The sequence below is a fragment of the Mustela putorius genome, unplaced genomic scaffold, assembly GCF_011764305.1.
Source record: "Mustela putorius furo isolate JIRA1106 unplaced genomic scaffold, ASM1176430v1.1 tig00000129_pilon_pilon_pilon, whole genome shotgun sequence".
In the NCBI taxonomy this organism is placed as follows: Eukaryota; Metazoa; Chordata; class Mammalia; order Carnivora; family Mustelidae; genus Mustela; species Mustela putorius.
This window is the reverse complement of record NW_025421290.1, coordinates 6,332,152-6,350,251: the sequence shown is the minus strand read 5'-3', so window position 1 is coordinate 6,350,251 and position 18,100 is coordinate 6,332,152. Positions and strand designations below refer to the sequence as shown.

The following is an 18,100-nucleotide window of genomic DNA, read 5'->3' as shown; positions in this document are numbered from 1 at the left end:
TGCAGGAAGCCTCTTTCTCCCTCTCCCACTCCCTCTACATGTGTTCCCCCTCTCATTGTGTCTCTTTCCATCAAATAAATAAATTAATAAAATCTTTGAAACAATAAAAATAAATAATACAGGTATTGAGCTCTTACTATATGCCTGGCAATATTCCAAATAGTCAAATGGATCGTCTCATTTTAACCTCACAATGACACTCTGAGGTAGAAACTATACTGTCATCCATTTTACAGATGAGAAAACTGAGACTCAGAGGAGCTGAGTAACTTGCTCAGGATAACACAGCTGCTATGTGGCCGGGCTGGGATTTGGTTCTTGCTGGGGTGTCTCCAGACCTCACGCTCATTATCAGTGCATTATACCATGTCTTGACACAAACTGCTCTTGACCATCAGAGCCCTTTATGGCCTTCACATAATGTAAATTTGAAAACTCCTATTCTGATTCTTTTCTCTTTCAACCTTCCCCATTAGACAATAGAACACAGATTCAAAAAAAAAAAAAACTGCACAAAGTGTACGCAGGGCTTAATGAATTGGTATAAGGTGAACGAACACCTTAGCAACCGCCATCCCCAAGTCAAGAAGTAGAGCTTTGCTTGCCATGTCTAAAGCCCCTCAATGTGTCCTGTGCCTTCCTCTTCACAAACATACCTGACTTTGATTGGAATCATATCCTTGTGTTACTTTGCAGGTCCATCATGTAAGCCTGCATCCCTACATACTAGAGTCTAGCATCAGCCATTTGTAAATTTCATGTGTCTTTGAAATCTTTTATCTTTTACAGGTTCCTTCCTCCACCCCTTTCTTTTGCCTACAACTTCTCTGGAAATTTGACCTGTGGACCTCCTACCTTCAGGACTTTGCTGATTGTACATGCATGAGTTAGTTCCCCATGTCCCCCTGTCCTACAGATGGGCAATTGGATTCAGAGAAGATTCAGTCCTTGGTCTGATCTTTTGCAAGAGTTTGGTGTTGATTTGTTCTCTCCTCAATTTGATGTCTGTGTGTCTCTTTGGGATGGCAGCGGCTGTTCATGTTCTAATAATTCAGAGGCGTTTGCAGAATGGTAATATTCTACTTCTAGAATATTCTAACCTTTGTTTTCTACCATTAAGCCATCTGTTGGAACACTTTTATAAATATAGCTTTCCTTCATCTAGTATTTGGTTACTCGGTGATACATTTCACCTAGGAAAAGCAGAATAAATGATTCCCTTCATCTACCATTTTCACAAAAATAGTTGGTTTTCCATCATACTATAAAAGGGATAAATTTTTAAACTATCTTTATGAAGCCATGGATTTAAACCTATCTGATGATTTCGAGGAGGCCAGGTGGCTCAGTCAGTTAAGCATCTGACTTGGTTTTGGCTCAGGTCATGATCTCAGGCTCATGAGACTGAGTCCCACATTGGGCTCCCTGCTGAGCAGGCGTTTGTCTGGATATTCTCTCCCTCTGCCTCTTACCCCACTCATGTGGGTTCTCTCTCTCTCTAAAACAACTAAGTAAATCTTTAAAACAAACAACAAACTAAACAAAGTTATTTAATGGGTTCCAAATGATTAAAATTTATTATCCTTTTTAAAGCTCAAATTTCCCCCTTCTAGGTCACCAGCAGCCTCTTCAAAGTTGGCTCCGGAGTTACCTAATCCTGGTGGTCTTTAATGGCTTCTCCACCCTCTAGTATGACGCCCTCTAGTATGTTCCAGACATATGTTATTCATTTCCCACTCAAACCTGGAATTAGCTATTTCTCTAGATTCCTTTGGGGGAAATGACATTTCAAGACTACGATCTGGGCTCTAGAGAGCCTCATTTACTCCATGATCACGGTTTCCAGGCCTTTTCTGTGAGCACAGCTAGGAAATAGGTGTGTGTGCATGCACACACATACACAAGTATCCACTTTTTGTATGTCTGTTAGACTCAATAAAAAGGGTGCTTTGGTAATATTCTACATTTTTTAAAAGATTGTATTTATTTATTTGACAGACAGAGGTCACAAGTAGGCAGAGAGCCAGGTGGAGGCGGGGGGTGGGGGAAGAAGGCTCCCCCCTGAGCAGAGAGCCCGATGCAGGGCTCGATCTCAGGACCCTGGGATCATGACCTGAGCCTAAGACAGAGGCTTAACCCACTGAGCCACCCAGGTGCCCCAGTAATATTCTACATTTTATCCCTCATTTTGCTTGCCTAGACTCATGGCATAGCCCTCTGAGAGACTTTTGGTATGAAGCCCATCCCAGTATTTTGGAGGCTCTGGGGACAAAGAGAGGTGTTGGTCTTCAACTGGAGTTTAGGGACCAAGCTCCCATTTCAATGTTTTTTTTTTTTCCCTTTCACACATTCATTCAGAAAACTCTCTGCTCATCCATACCATTTTACAAAGTGTATTTACGTTTTCCAAATGTCAAAATTTCATCAAATAGTCCTTTGGGAGACTGTTTCAGAGGTAAGCTGCTGCAGAAAAGAAGAGGAAATATTATCCTGCAAGCCAGCCCACCTGCCCTTTGCTCTAGCTCTGCAAGCTTACTAGCAGCAAGTCAAACTAAAGAACGAGCTGCACAGATTGCTAACAACACATCCTCTTACAAAGGAAATTAACAAAAACATGGCCCTGAATCCAAATTTGGCTTAAGCACAAGGCTGTAGAAGGACAAGTACAAGGGACTTTTAAGAGCCACTAGATTAAGAAAGGATTTAATCTATAATGAAAAGCATAAAAATAGGACTGCATATGCAAAAGAGTCAAGGGCAAATATGCAGTTTCCGTCATCCTCCCCAAAGGGAAAAAGGAATTTGCTTTAATACTTGTGTGATCACGAAGACAGGTCTAATGTTTCAGGTAGTGCGTGGCATAATACGTGTGAAAGTCCTTTCCATGTCGCATTACACTCTGCAAATGAACAAACTATATTATTATTAAATATTATTTAATTAAATTCAAAGATCCTTTCAAAATCATCTTGACCAAGTCTATGTGTCTCTACATGCCCTTTTATAATGAAAGGCAAAGGAACATCAGAGCATCAGGCTGGCTGCCTCTGAGTGCCTGCGGGGTGGCCAATATTATGACTCTGTGATTATCATTATCATCATAAAAAGAGAGATCTAGAGGCTGAAACAGGGCCAGCCTCCCGGGCTTCCCACTGACAAAAAGCACAAAGTCAAAAATCTTCCTGTGCTCGCAAGTCCACACATGCCTTTCGTTGTTTACCAGAACTCGGGCCACAGGGCGTTCAGATAGAGGTGCCATGTCTCGGGAAAAGTTCCAGAAAGTCTGTTGCCCTGAGACGGGGTTCTGGGGGCCTGAGCACAAGGAGGGAATGCATGTGTGCTGTTTCAGGGAAACTGAAAATGAATGAGAGTTTTTGAGAGGCAACCAAGTGAAGGGATGTACATCTCCCATGGGCCTCCAACTGTGTAGGTTGGTGTGTGGGAATCCCAGCCACACTGGAGGTAAATGAGAGCTATCCTCTCAAGGAGGTGATTCTTCTCAAGAGGGGTTCAGAATGATACACACCTGCAAAATAGGTGGGGGATGCTATAATTATGTTTATGGATTATGTTGGAATAATATCTTTAAAGATGCTTCAAAAATTATCTTCTCTAGATCTGTATCTCTCTCTCCTCCGTGGACCCGAGTGGCCTCTTTTCCAATCCATGTAGATCTATGCTTCACGTTAGGCTAACCACTCCCAGCCCTCGCACCACACAATGAGTTCTCACTGAATTTGTTCTAGTGCTATTGAGAAAGAATTGGCAAACGTACTGCCCCAAAATAGGAAGTGTAATTATTCTGCTTACACAATTTACTTAGATTTCCTCTGCTGTGAGAGGAATAACAAATGAGATGGTCGAATTGAAATTTCTGACTCATAAAACAGAGCCCTTTCCTTTCCCAAGTGGAATGTCATGATCGAAGAGAAGCCCATCAACAAATGCCTAAATTTTAAAATATGAATTTCGGAGATAGGTTGCCTCAACCTCAACTACAGCCTTCTCTGAATCTCTTTCAGTCTCTCTCTCCCTTGGTTCCTCCCGCTCACCCACCTTCTCTTCAGTTCAACTCAGTGTTTCAGGAACATTCAAATTCCTTCTCTAGAAAGGAGCATGAATATACTATCAAGGATGTCCCCATTGGTATGCAGATCTCCGATGTCTAAGCTCCAGTATGATTGGACCCTTGAATCCCCAGAGAATGGGAGCCTTCCTGTCACTTCAGAAGAGCTGTAGCTCTCTGAGGAAACACCAGTGCTGGTGCTTAGGGGCCTCAGAATTCTGTGTCTTCTCAGTCTAGGATCAGAACCCAAATCCAGCCTTTTCTCAGTTCTCTACTTATGTCCCTGGCACTTCAAATTCTGGCTCCCTGCCCCGCTGTCATGCTTCCAACTTGCCCTCCTTTCCACGGTCCATGTCAGTGGCCGTCAGGAGCAACTGCCTATTTCTGACTCTAGGATTTCTTGGGTCTCAGAGCTCCCAGTGCATCCCCTCTTCCCTGCCCACTCCTGCCTCCTGGCCATGAGCACCCTGGCTGCTCAGCTCTAGCAGGATTCAACCCTTGCAATTCTAACAGGAATTAATGTACTGGATTGTAACAGCCAACTATGTTTAAAGCTGCTTCCCAGTGATGATGCCATGGGTTCCAGGTATGATGGGCTTCTGCTATATAAGAGGACATAAGGACACACAGAGCACAAGTATGCTTTGGCACGAAAGGAAGGGACATGTTAAATGGGAAATCAAACTCTGCTCCAAAGAGATAAGTATGGAAAAGACTCTTTTGGCTTCAGGAATATTTTTCAATGTATCACAGCAAGAGAAGACTGTCCTTTCAAAGTTAAGAAAGAAATTAACCAGAACCATTGAGGACTTGTCATAAGTTCATTGAAGTGATACTTACATGAAGTCTGCAAACGTGGACTTTAGTTCAAGAACAAGGTATGTAATATATCATCTTAGGAACATGTTGGACAAGAGGAGTCCATGTACTTCTTTGTATGAGGAGAAAACCTCAACTATCCAGAACCCTCGGTCTTGGGGAACAGGTCAGACCAAGAAACTGAGAAGGAAGTGAATGAGCTCTCTGAAGGAGCAGCTACAGCCCTTGGGATGTTTCCTAAGGGCCGCTGGAAAAGGGACAGGACACAGAAGCAAAGCAAAACAGGGGTCACTTGTGGAAGGGAAGGGTAGGGGAAAAAAGGGAATCATGACAAATGTCAGACACTAGAATTGACCTCAGAAAAGAGAATCAGCCAGAAAAGTTTAAGACTGAACAGCTCCTAACAAGTACAGTCGAACAGTCTCAAGGATTATTTGCTAGGTACCGTGCCCTTATGTGCATTTCAATATCCTCATCTGCAAAATGGGGCTGATAAGAGCACCTCCATCAGTTAAGGTTGTTGGTTCACATAATAGTCACTCAGCAAACATGAGCATCATAACTACAGCACTTACGTCACCACCATTCAGAGCTAGACCATCGACATATAACATTGCATTTACACAAATGACACTGTGCTTTTGGGGTTTATCCTCCAGCATAGGATCTAGTGGAAAGTGATGAGCAGAAATATACAAAATTACATAAAAAGACACTATACTAGAACAGGCTAATCTCTATGTGACTTGAATAGGGCAGGTGCAAGGAAATGCTCTTTGAGAATAAATAACCGATTAACCTTGTATTATATTAGAACTCGGATGTGTTTACTGTTAAAATTCTGAAGAGAGTTCTAAATTACACAAAGTTAGGAGCACACAACATATACTTTTAGCTGGAGAGAAAAATGCCAAAGGGATTCATGCACATAAGGGATCCTATTTTGTTACTCAAAAGGCAAAGAGTCAGCTGTATAAGGAGCCAGTATGACGGCCAGTACAAGGATTTCCAGAAAGGAGCCAAGAGGGAAAGATCCAGGAAAAGATCAAAGCCGAATCTGGAGACCAAGACAAATTGCCAAAAGTCTTGCCTGCCATTGCAGATTGCTTTTATGAAGCAGCTCATGAGTTTGACCATGGGGCATAGTAAAGGACCCACCCATGTGTTAGTCAGGGTTCTCCAAAGAAACAGAACCAATAGGGTTGGTACATATATGGAGAGAAAGATTTATTTTAAGAGATGTGTTCCTATAATTATGGAGGTTGGCTAGCCCCAAATCTGCAGGGTAGGCTGGCAGGCTCCAGAGCCAGGAAAATGCAAATGTTGCAGAATTCTCCTTCCTTCTGGGCAGATCAGTCTTTTTCTCTTAAGGTCTTTAAGTGATTGAATGAGGCCCACTCCCATTCTAGAAAGCCATCTGCTTTAGCCAAAGTCTCTGCACTGAAATGTTAATACCAACTAACAATAACTTCACAAAGACATCTAGAATGATGGTTGACCAAATATGTGGGTATCATGGGCTAGCCAAGTTGACGCATAAAATTCACCATTGTAATACATTCTCTAATGATCAGGAGGCAGCCCTCTGAATCCCAGCACCTAGATGGAGGCTCTGGAAATGATCAAATTCTCTAGAAACAATCTCAGGAATAAAAACTAAAGAAGCTCCTGTATCCAAACTCCTGGTAGGGCAGAAATATCCTATGAGCATGGCGGTTTCCTGAACCATACGTGTGTATCTCAAATCACCAGTTCTGGTATTTCAATGCAAGACAGTATGCTAAAAAAGGCTTAAAGAGACTGGAGAAAAGCTCTCAGCATTGGTGATAGGGCAATACTTTTTATTTATCAAAAACTAATTTCTAAAGAGAATGTTATCCTTTAACATTCAAAAAATTCCCACGGGGAGGAAAAATGCCCATGAAACCCACCTCATTTATGGCTACTTGCCACTTCCCAGCCTGTTTAGGCTTGTGGGCTTAAGAAAGTAGACAGGTTGACTCTGTTGCATGTTCCGTCTGCAGTGCCCATCAAATAGGACCTCCAATGAGTGGAAATTATTTTGGAAGAATGAGGGTATCATATATTTACTTTCTACTGATGGAGCACATAGAAAGGCAGAGTATACAGCAAAATATCTTATATGTATTCAAATTCTGAGTGAAGTGAATGATGCAAAATAATTTTTAGTGAATTCTTTCATTGCTTGGTACCTTACTAAACAGGTAATTTACTAATCGAGGGTCTATTGGGCAGTTGCCAGAATATTCTATTTATCTAATAGCATTTAAGTCACTCTGTGGAAAATCGGGATTTTATCCAGAATATAACACATCACTGCCTCAGACCGTGCAAGCCTTTCATTCTCATTTTGGCAATAAATGTTCCCAGTGCCTGAGAAACTGTCAGTTGAACCTTAAGGAAAGCTTATGTAGAATTGTGGTCTGGCATCCTGACAGCAAATGTCAGAGCTTCCTTATGAAGATAAAACCTTCTTAATCTTCAGAATAAGCACTCACCAAGTCCTACTGTATATTCTTGAAACATTGAAATGTATTCCTCTGTCTTTCTCCATGAAATAAACAGGGTGGGGTAAAGCTGATAGGAGCTGCCTTTGGATCCTGAGCCTCTGATCAGGAATGCAAAGAGCCTACTGCTCTACCTCATGCTGTCAAGTCAAAGGCTGCTGATAGGGCAAGGGAGGGAGACTTCCACCCTGGGGTAACGGACCCAGTCTGCAGGAAGGTGACCACCTTTATGTTCAACAGGTCCTCTCTCCCCATGTGAACAGTGAATGGCAATGCAGCTCAACCAGGCTTCATCTGTACATAAAAGAAAGAACCTGGACCCCAGAGGAAGTAATGGGTTTTCAGTACCCTCCACAATCCTCAATGTTCTTTACATAGTTTGGAGGTGTTCATTCTCATTTGTGAGTTATTTTAATGGTTAAAAAGTATACCCATAAAGGGTACCTGGTGGCTCAGTCGTTAGCATCTGCCTTCGGCTCAGGTCATGATTCCCAGGGTCCTGGGATTGAGCCCCTCCTCGGGCTCCCTGCTCTACAGGAAGCCTGCTTCTCCCTCTCCCACTCCCCCTGCTTTGTTCCCTCTCTCTCTCTGTGTCAAAAAAATAAATAAAATCTTTAAAAAAAAAAAGTACCCATAAATATTCAGGGCACCTTATACTTTTTCTACATAATAGCTAACTCCTTGGGGAAACTCTCCTAGTGCAGTTATTCACAAACTGTGTTCCAGAAAGCATTGTCACCAGAAATCAAAATCACTTGAGGGAAGGGGGAGGAAGGATTCTGAGCTTAATTTCAGAAAAATATGATTAAACCAAGTTCAAAAGTTCTCTATGGTGGGACTTCTCAGAGTCCTTAACATGATAATATGGGTTGTCATTTGTGTGTTTTGTGCATACACTGTGGGGTGATGTGTGTATTGTGTGCCTGTTGCATACATTGTGAGTGTGTGTGTGTGTGTGTGTGTGTGTGTGTGTGTGAGTGTGTCTTGTCTCATAGAACTTATGTTTTTCAGGTATGTGCAGAATATACACTGGAAAATGCTATTTATTTAATCTTAACTTTTCAAATGTACTTCTTAAGCTTTATTTTTGTTTTCTGCATTTAAAAAAATCAATATACTTTAGGGCTAGATGAAACAGTTTATCATGACACTGCAAGTTCTTGTTTATCAGAATTTTTGGTAAACTTGCATAAAGGAAAATTCTACTAAATACATACAATTTCCTATCAAGTCTGTAATCCTCTTTTAAAGTGTTCAGCTAAAAACTGAATATATTAGGCCTCATACCAGTAATAAATGAAATGCAGGGTTTTTGTAAAATTCAAAGAGGAAATAAAGCACTAATAAAAGAGTAGTGATCATACTTCAAATATTGCTATACACAACATAAATTAGAGCATTTAAATATAAATGCAGAATGTCCATACAATATGTTTATTCACTGTACCACAACTCGAATGTTGACATGGCACAATTCCTAAAACTTTAGTCATTCTTAAGCTAATTTCCAAGAATTAAGTGCCTAAAGTAATTTTAATATTGTATCCAATATCTTTCTCTTCATATCTTGGCATATTTTTCTTTCACTTGAACTTGGTTTTCTTCTCAGCCAATCCCACCCATCCAACATTACCTGAGCAAAGATGGTGGCATATAAAGGAAAGTCATGATTACCTTTGTTTAACTACAGAAAATCACTCAATGTCTACTTCCCATCACTCAACTAACTTTGTGGTTCCAAATCTGGTAGTCTAATAAGGTTCAACCATTCTTTTCCAATATTTCAAAGGCTAATGGAAAGTGCATTAACTATAACATCAAACATCTTTGCTTTTAGCCAAATTGTATTAACTATAATTGTTCTGTTGCTATTTTAAGCCAATTAGAAGCTCTGCATAGCTAATTAATTAGAAATAGATAAGAAGGGGCACCTGGGTGGCTCCGTGGGTTAAAGCCTCTGCCTTCGGCTCAGGTCCTGATCCCAGGGTCCTGGGATTGAGCCCCACATCAGGCTCTCTGCTCAGCAAGGGAGCCTGCTTCCTCCTCTCTCTCTCTGCCTGCCTCTCTGCTTACTTTGATCTCTGCAAATAAATAAATAAAATCTTTAAAAAAAAAAAAAAAGAAAGAAAGAAATAGATGAGAAAATGAATTATTACTTAATAAATTCAGTTAAAATGAAGACAAAAATCATCAAAACATGGGGTATATGGAGAAAAGATATGATGAAAATGTTTAACATTATGGAACTAAAAATGTCCCACCTCTGCTAGCAATGAAAAACATTTACTGGGAATCTACTAGGGTCATATACCATGCTAAGTAAATTATATGCATTATTTCATTCAATCCTCCACACACTGAAACAGGGACTATCTTAATAGTTAAGGTAACAGTCTCAGAAGGGTTAAAATTTGCCAAGGCTGTACAGCTAATAAATAGCAGAGCTGAGATTTAAACCCACTCTCTTATACTACCCTGATAAGGAGACCATGTTAATTCTCTGTTGCTGAGTAACAAATTACTCCCAGCTTTGCAGCTAAAGCCACATCCATTTATGATCTTAGTTTCTACAGGTCAGGAGATAGGCTCAGGATCTTTAAGAACTGCAATCTAGGTGTCAGCCCCACTGCATTCTTTTCTGGAACGTGGGGGCCTTTTCCCCTGCTCACATGGTTTTGAGCAAAATTCAGTTCCTTGTAGATGCAAACCTGAGGTCATGGTTTTCTTGCTAGCTCTCACCTAGGGGCCACTCTCAGCCTCTACAGGCTGTCCACAGTTCACTACCACGTGATGGCTTACTTCTTCAAGGCCAGAAGGGCCACCACTTAACAATAACATAAGCACAGGGGTGACTATCCCATTACCTTTACCATATCTTATTTGTTAAAAGCAACTCATAGGCTCCACTGGCACTCAATAGGAGAGAAATTATGCAAGAGTGTGACTCACTGTGCTCATCTCAAAATTGTGCCTACTAGAGGTACCAGTGTTCTGTTCTTAATTGTTTTATTTATTTAACTGATAATTACTGTTTTCTCCATAGGGGTCGATATGACATGGGACCATCAAAGAGTTCAAGTTGGCCACAGCTCATACAGTTAACAACAAGAGAAATCAAATGACAGATTCAAGTTGGCAATCTGGATCCTCAAATTCTGTCAAAGCTGCAATTTCACTGGTAAATAATTTGAGATCAATGTTAGATAAATTCCCAGTGAATGAAGAATATTATTTTGGCAAACAACAGTTAACAACTAATCTTCAGTTTGTTAGTGTGAACTTTATTCATGGTAGGTGAGGACCATTTAAGCACTGAGTTTTTTGAAACAGTCATTAAGCAAACTGACACTGAGCTACCACTTTATTGCTGTTGAACTGAATACCCAGAAAAAGGTTATCAGGACAAACTCCAAAACTGGTAAGGTTACAGTGACCCAGCTGCTTATAGGCATAGCTACTGGTGAGATTGTCAAGGGGTACATCCTTCTATAAAGCAACATTGTCCTGGCTTTGCTAGTCAAGTTCTCTTTAGGCTTCCCAGCAGGATATGTGCACAAATTACTAGCAGATATAAAGATTTATTAAAGAGTACCATGGGAAGTTTCAGGAAAAGAGAGAATTGCCCATCAGCCACATAGATACACAGGGGTCTCTGCTGACCGACTGCAACATCCCACAAACTTCATAAACAATCAGGGCCATTTGCCCACGCTTACTCTAGACAAGATCATAGCTTTAAGCTGAGTGGCTTTTCTTTGATCCCCTTATATGTATATATTGTTTAAATGGGGGACCTGACTGGGTCATGTAGCACTGCATGGGTTGGAGGAATTTAATGGATACAATCCCTCCCACCTTCCCAAGCGTGATTAGTTCCCTTACACCAAGCCCATACAGCATTGCCTTCAGCTTCTGAATCTGGCTCAGGTCCAGTAGGTAGGAACCAGTTAATAGGAAATTCTACTCCCTGAGAGAATAGGAACTAAATAGTGACTATACCAATGGCAAAAAGTTGGAAGGCCATTTTTGTAAAAGGTGGATGTGTCTATGAATGGTCTTCAAAAATGTAGGAATATTCCCTTCAGCTCATGTGGTTCAAATGAAATATCAAACATTATAAAAATATTTAATCTTTTTGGCTCTTTGAGGGTCTTTGACTCTTAAGAATTTGCCCTAAGGAAAAGAAAATACCAGCATGAGAGGAAATAAAATGTATGCTTGAAGATATGTTATGGTATTGTTTATAATAGCTCCAAATCAGAAACAACCTAAATGTCCAGTAAGAGAGGTTAAAGACCCCCAAATAATCTAATAAAATAAACACTAATCAAATAAGCAAGTAAATATATTGTATGCTATTAAGGGTTATTTTGTGTTCAAGTCCTAACTCAGAATGTGACCTTACTTGGACACAAGGTAATTGCACATGGATTAGTTAAATTGAATTGAGGTTGTGCAGAATACAGTGCGCCTTAATCTAATGTGACTGGTCTCCTTTTATGACATAGGAGAGAGACACAGAGGGAAGACAGCCATGTAAAGATGGAGCCAGAGATTGAGTGACGTGTCCACATCTATGGAATAGCAAGGATCGCCGGATGTCACCAGAATCCAAGACAGGCATGGAACAGATTCTCCCTCAGAACCCTCAGAAGGAAGTGACCCCGCCAACACCTTGATTCTAGACTTCTAGCCTCTAGAACTGGAAGAGAATACCTTTATGCGTTTCAAACCTCCCAATTTGTGGGACTTTGTTATGGCAGCCCTAGGAAACTAATACACATGCTACATACACAGAGAAAGATAAAAATAAGTAAGAGTGTGGAGAGGGAGTATTGGGTGGGGAGCTAGCTTTTTATAAAGATTACTCAGGGAGAACCACAGCTAAGATGGTATTTGAACAGAAACTTGAAACAAGGAGGAACCAGACAAGCAGATCTCTGGGGGAGAGCCTATCAAGTTAGGACACAGACAGGCAAACCTCCAAAGGGAGAGCAAACTGGATGCGTATGTGCCTAGAGAAAGTGGATGCTGGTCAGAGGGGTGGGTGTAAAGGCAGTGATGGTGCCTGAGGGCTTTTACTAGCAGAGCAATTGGAATATTTTTGAGGGTTTGGGATAGAACAGTGATTATCTAGTTACTCTGCTGAGCATAAACTGTCATGGGGCCAGAAAGGAATCGGGATGAAGGCCCATTCAGTAGCTATGGAAATCATCCCACCAGAAGATGAAGGTGGTTTGGGCCAGGATGGTTGCAATGAAGATGAGATAGAGAGGTGAGTTCTTTTAGGTTCTAAGTTCTAGCACAGTCGAGAGGCAGAGCTGGTAGGTTTTGCTGAAGGACTGGATATGCGATATGAAAAAGTCAAAGAGAGGCGCCTGGTGGGAAAAGTCCATTAAGGGTCTAATCCCTGGTTTCAGTTCAGGTCATGATCTCAGGGCTGTCATCTCAGGGTCGTGAGATCAAGCCCCATGTTGGGCTTCATGCTCAGGAGGGAGTCTCCTTGAGGATTCTCTCCCTCTTCCTCTGCCCCTCCCCCCAGTTCATGCATGTGCTCTCTCTCTCAAAAATAAATTTTAAAAAAGAGGGGCACCTGGATAGCTCAGTCGGTTAAGTGACTGACTTCAGCTCAGGTCATGATTTCCAGGTCCTGAGATAGAGCTCCATTTCAGACTCCATGCCCAGTGGGGAGTCTGCTTTTTCCTTTCTCTCTGCCCCTGCCCCTGCTCATGCTCTCTCCCTCTCTCTCAAATAAATAAAATCTTTTTTAAAAATTAAAAAATTCTTAAAAAAAATTTTTTTTAAAGATTTTATGTATTTATTTGACAGAGAGAGATCACAAGTAAGCAGAGAGGTAGGCAGAGAGAGAGGAAGGGAAGCAGGCTCCCTGCCAAGCAGAGAGCCCGATGCGGGACTCGATCCGAGGACCCTGAGATCATGACCTGGGCCGAAGGCAGCGGCGTAACCCACTGAGCTACCCAGGGGCCCTAAATTTTTTTTTTTTAAAAGTCAAAGAAAGCTTCAGACAAGATTGAAGATCTGTGTAGGTCAAGGATAGAGTCGCCATTTGCTGAGATGGGAATCTGGGATGCAGGTTAGTTAGGAGTTTAACTTGGACCTATTAACTTTAATACATCCATGAGTCATAGAGATGCCACAGAGATGGCAGATAGGCAGGATTTGGGGTGAGTAGCTCTGAAGATAGAATTGGGGAGTTGGCAGTAGATGGATGGTATTTGAGGCCATGGTAATTGATGGAATCACTTGGCAAGTGAATACACCTGGAGAAGACAAGCATCCTGAGGCCTTAGGACTGAGTCCTGGGGCACCTCCCACTGTTGGAAATTGGAGAGGTTCCACAAAAGAGATTTAGAAGATGCTAAGGAAGAGAACAAAGAGAGAATGAGAGAGATATCCCAGCAGCTAAATTAAAAAAAAAAAAAAGTATTGAGAAGGGAACGGTGAATTATTATGCAATCATTAAAAATAATGTATTTTAATCTTAATGTTACAGAAATAGGGTGATATAAGGTGAAGGGAAAAAAACTAGGGCTCCAAAGTACATAGAGCAAAGTGTTAATTTGTTTCAAAGAAACCTATGTAGGCATAGAAAAATAGAATGAAAGGAAGTATAGCAATGCAAACAGTTAATTCTAATTTTTACTAGAGGATGACGTTTGTTTTCTGCTCTTAGAGTAATTTCCAGGTTTTTGCTATGAACTTATATTTTAATAAATGTATATATGAGATTCATAAAATCATAATAGCAAAGAATTCAGCATTTAGTTTTTCAAAAGTTAAAAATATGTAACACTTGAAAAGACTTTTAAGCAAAACAGTAGAAACTGTTGATATATTATGTGGTTAAGTGGTTTTGCTTGATTTCAGTTTGCTTTTTTTCTCCCCCCAAAAAATCAGGAAAGTATTAAGATTTTTTTCACTTGCATTAGAATCATCTCTCCTCAGAAAGGAGCAGTATAATTAAAATAGCATCTGATTATTTTTAATTCACTTAAATAATTATTTCTACAGATATATAGAGGATGGGTTTCCATTTTCAAATGTTAGGGCTTCAGTAAAATAAGTCAGACAGAGAGAGACAAATACTATATGATCTCACGTCCATGTGGAATCTTAAAAAACCCTAAACTCCTAGAAACAGAACAGATTGGTGGTTACCAAAGGTGGGGATTGGAGGAGGTGGACAAAATGGGTGAAGGGGATCAAAAGGTACAAACTTCCAGTTATAAAATAAAAAAGTCATGAAGATATCATGTACATGAAGATACAGCACAGTGACTATAATTATTAATACTGCATTGTATCTTTTGAAAGTTGCTAATAGAGTAGATCTTAAAAGTTCTCATCTCAACAATAAAGAAAGTTTTAACTATGTGAGGTGAGAGATGTTCAGGAAACCTAGCATAGGGAACATTTTTGAAGTATAGACATAAAGCAAATCATTATGTTGTATACCTTAAACTTCTACAATGTTATATGTTGATTATATCTCAGAAAAACTGGAAAATAAAATAAAATTTAAAAACCAAATAAGTAAATAAATAAATAGGAAAAAAAAGTTAGGGTTTCAATGTAACCTTAAATCTTAATAAGTCTATGTCCTGGTTTTCTCAGGTTAAATGAGCTTGATGGACCTTCCACGCTCCCCAGCATGGTTGTAAGACTATTGGAGTAAATTTAGTTGGTACAGACTGTGGTCTTGCCCCTTATCAGCGGCATTCTAAGAACCCCCTACCCCACCATGGATGCCTGAAACCACGGATAGTTTTGAATTCTATGGTTTTTCCTGTACCTATAGATACCAAAATTGAATTGACAAATTAGGCAGAGAGATTAACAACAACAATAATAAAGTAGAACAGTTACAACAATATACAGTAATAAAAGTTAGGTGAAATGTTGTCTCTCTCTCTCTCCCTCAAATGATCTCACGGCACTGGACTCAATCTTCTTTTTGTGATGAGAAATGATGATGAAAGAAGTGATGAAATGTCTGCGCCGTGAGATGCAGTGAGGGGAGTGACACAGGCCTTAGGACATCCTTCGCTGGGGCCCACCACAGGCCTGGGGACAACACACACTACTTCCACACTGCGGTTGACTGCGGGTAAGTGAAGTGGAGGAGGGCAAAACCACAGATAAGGTGGGCTCCTGGAGGGTAGTTGTGAGACTAGAGATGTGGGGAAATTCACCGGCCTCCTCTAGGTTGTGGCTTTAATACCAGCAGCCAATGCTCACAGCAATGGGGGACTTAAACCTGTCGATTGGCTATCGGTGCCCAGAAGTGGCCACACTAGCTCCACAGATGGTCTCAGAGGACACAGACCCTGCCTGGCCGGGGAAGGAGCTAATGGTTTCCAGCCAGACCCCAGAAGTGCCGGTTTAATTTCTGAAGTTGGTAGTGAGACAGGAGCCATGTTACCCTGTTATTAGCCCAGTGCAGCCAGCATTCAAGCTGAGTTCGGCCCAGCCAGAGGCCCTGCCTGGGCATGTGCTGAAAGCCTCTTTGAAGTGCAGAAAATAACATTTTATTTCTCCAAACACCACATGCAACTGAGGGCAGTCTGGACTCAGCAGGCCAAACGTTTTTTAAGCAGTTTATCACTGATCGTTTTAGCAAAAAGCAGGGCAGGGGAGAGAAGAGGTTGATGAGGAAAAGGGACAGAGGCAGTTATAAAGTTCCAAACACAGCCTTTTCCTCTGAAGTTAACTCCACGATAAAACACACACACGACACAGGAGCAAACAACACACAGAGCTGGCCTCTACTCTAGGGTTAGGAATAAGGCTGGGCTTATGTGGGATACGCTAGAAGCAGATGGCTTTTCATCCGGGAGCAGGGTAAGAAGCAGAAAGAGATAACCCTTTTCTGTCTCCTAAATACCAGGTGCCCCTAAGGAGGCATTCTCCCTACCTGGGAAAGAGAAAGCATCTGTCACGTGATTAGCCTCTTGCTGATGTGCACGTGTGAGTTCACCAATCCGAGACCCGACTCACTTCCTATTTCTGTAAAATGTGGGCTAATCATACACACAGCCAGGGTGGCTGTGAGGGCGAAACACTGGATGGCCAGTGGGCTTTTTGGCTAACGTTCACTGTGTCCTGTCCACAAGGTCACTGCCCACGTTTCCAGGACCCTGTTACCTCTGTCTGTGGTTGTTCAAGAAGCATCGAGTTCCCTCCTCCCCACCCCGTGACCACCTCCCACTCTCCAACTCAGTGCTAGACCTTCAACCCCTTGACAGTAAGGGCAATCTGCTCTCCTTCCTCCTTCATCGTACTTCTCCCTCCGGCGGCTCCTTGCCGGCCCCCTTCCCACTTGCATTGCCCAGCCCTTGGGAATCCTGAACCAATCTGCAATTCCTCTTCCTAGAATCCCTCCCCAAGAGTTCGGATCACATGTGAAACAAGTTTAGCCATTGTGCAAATGAGTTCCGTGGCCAAGTTCCTAACACAGTCTGGTAAAAGCCAAGGGTGGGACTGGGAAAACAAAGTCAGCCTGACAACCCCACGGCGAGTAGGAGGGTAGGAAGGCTGTGTGATCCAGAGGGAAACACACCAGACTAGGAGTTGGACGACCTCTGGCCCAGTGCTGGAAGCGCTGTGGGTCACACATCTCACATCTGTGGGCTTGAGTACCCCCACAGAGGAGCAGGTAGGGAAGTCAGGACCAAATCAAGCATGGCAAAAAGAAGGCACAGGTGCCCTTGTGTACTCACCCCTCCAACATTCAAGGCAAACATCCTTGATCAGTCAGTCCTTCTTTCCTGCACAACCCAGACTACACCCAGCACTCCAGGCAGCCACTGTCCCGTAACTGGAGTTGGCACAGGCGACAAAATCTCTTTGGTCCCCTTGAGCTACAGTCTAAAATCTCCCTTAGTATTTGAACATTCTCTGCTTCTGGGACATGAATTTCCTCAAAGTACAAATTTGCTGATTGATGAGCATCCCCAGAAAACGGGGCATCAGGGCTTCCTAGAATCAGCCAGACACAACTACAGCCTAGTACCCTCTCATACTGCAGCTCTGGGCAGACTCCGGGATGGAGGCCAGCATGCCACACAAAGGAAAACCGATCCTAAATGTAAGCCACATCGGGGTGAAGCTGGCCCCAGCCCGTGCCCATGCAGTGTGGGATGGCCCTTTAAGGCTCAACACTGACTTTTTCTTAGGATTTCCAAAGAACATATCCCATGAGCCCCATTTTACCGTGGATAACCAGACTAATTCCACAGATTCTGCTGGGCTAAGTTTTTCCTTAGTTGCTAGCTTCAGTGTCTGCTTTGGCCTTCTGCCTTGCCTGTGAAGCCCTGGCCCAGTCTACTGTAGATTCCACACTCTGTGACCTTGACTCAACTCCATCTCTGCCTCCAGCCATCTTGGACTGACGTGGTACCCCTTTCCCCGCCAGACCCAGAACTGCCCTGGGTGGCCTCATCTGCCCTCGGCCTTACATCTGAAATGCAGCCTCGAAACGGAGTCTCCCCAGATGCAGCTGACTTCTCACCATTTTCCCCTTTGGCATGCAAGTGACACCTAGCTCTGGGCACCCCAGAAATGGTAACAACTCTCCTGGCCCTGCTGTGCCCAGGAAATAGTGTTACCTTTCCTCCTCAACAGCCTTCAATGCCATCAGTAACTCCATTTTCTTATCTACATTCCC

The 18,100-nt window shown here is 42.2% G+C and overlaps 1 long non-coding RNA gene across 1 annotated transcript in view; it reads left to right on the top strand.

Moving 5' to 3' along the window:
• Nucleotides 1-12,898, top strand: part of LOC106005790 — a 65,145-nt gene extending 52,247 nt beyond the window's left edge. Inside the window, exons 2-3 of the long non-coding RNA XR_006603468.1 lie at nt 10,457-10,591; nt 11,922-12,898. This is a non-coding gene — a long non-coding RNA (uncharacterized LOC106005790). The remainder of the gene's footprint in view (nt 1-10,456; nt 10,592-11,921) is intronic.
• The last annotated feature ends 5,202 nt before the right edge of the window (nt 12,899-18,100 follow it).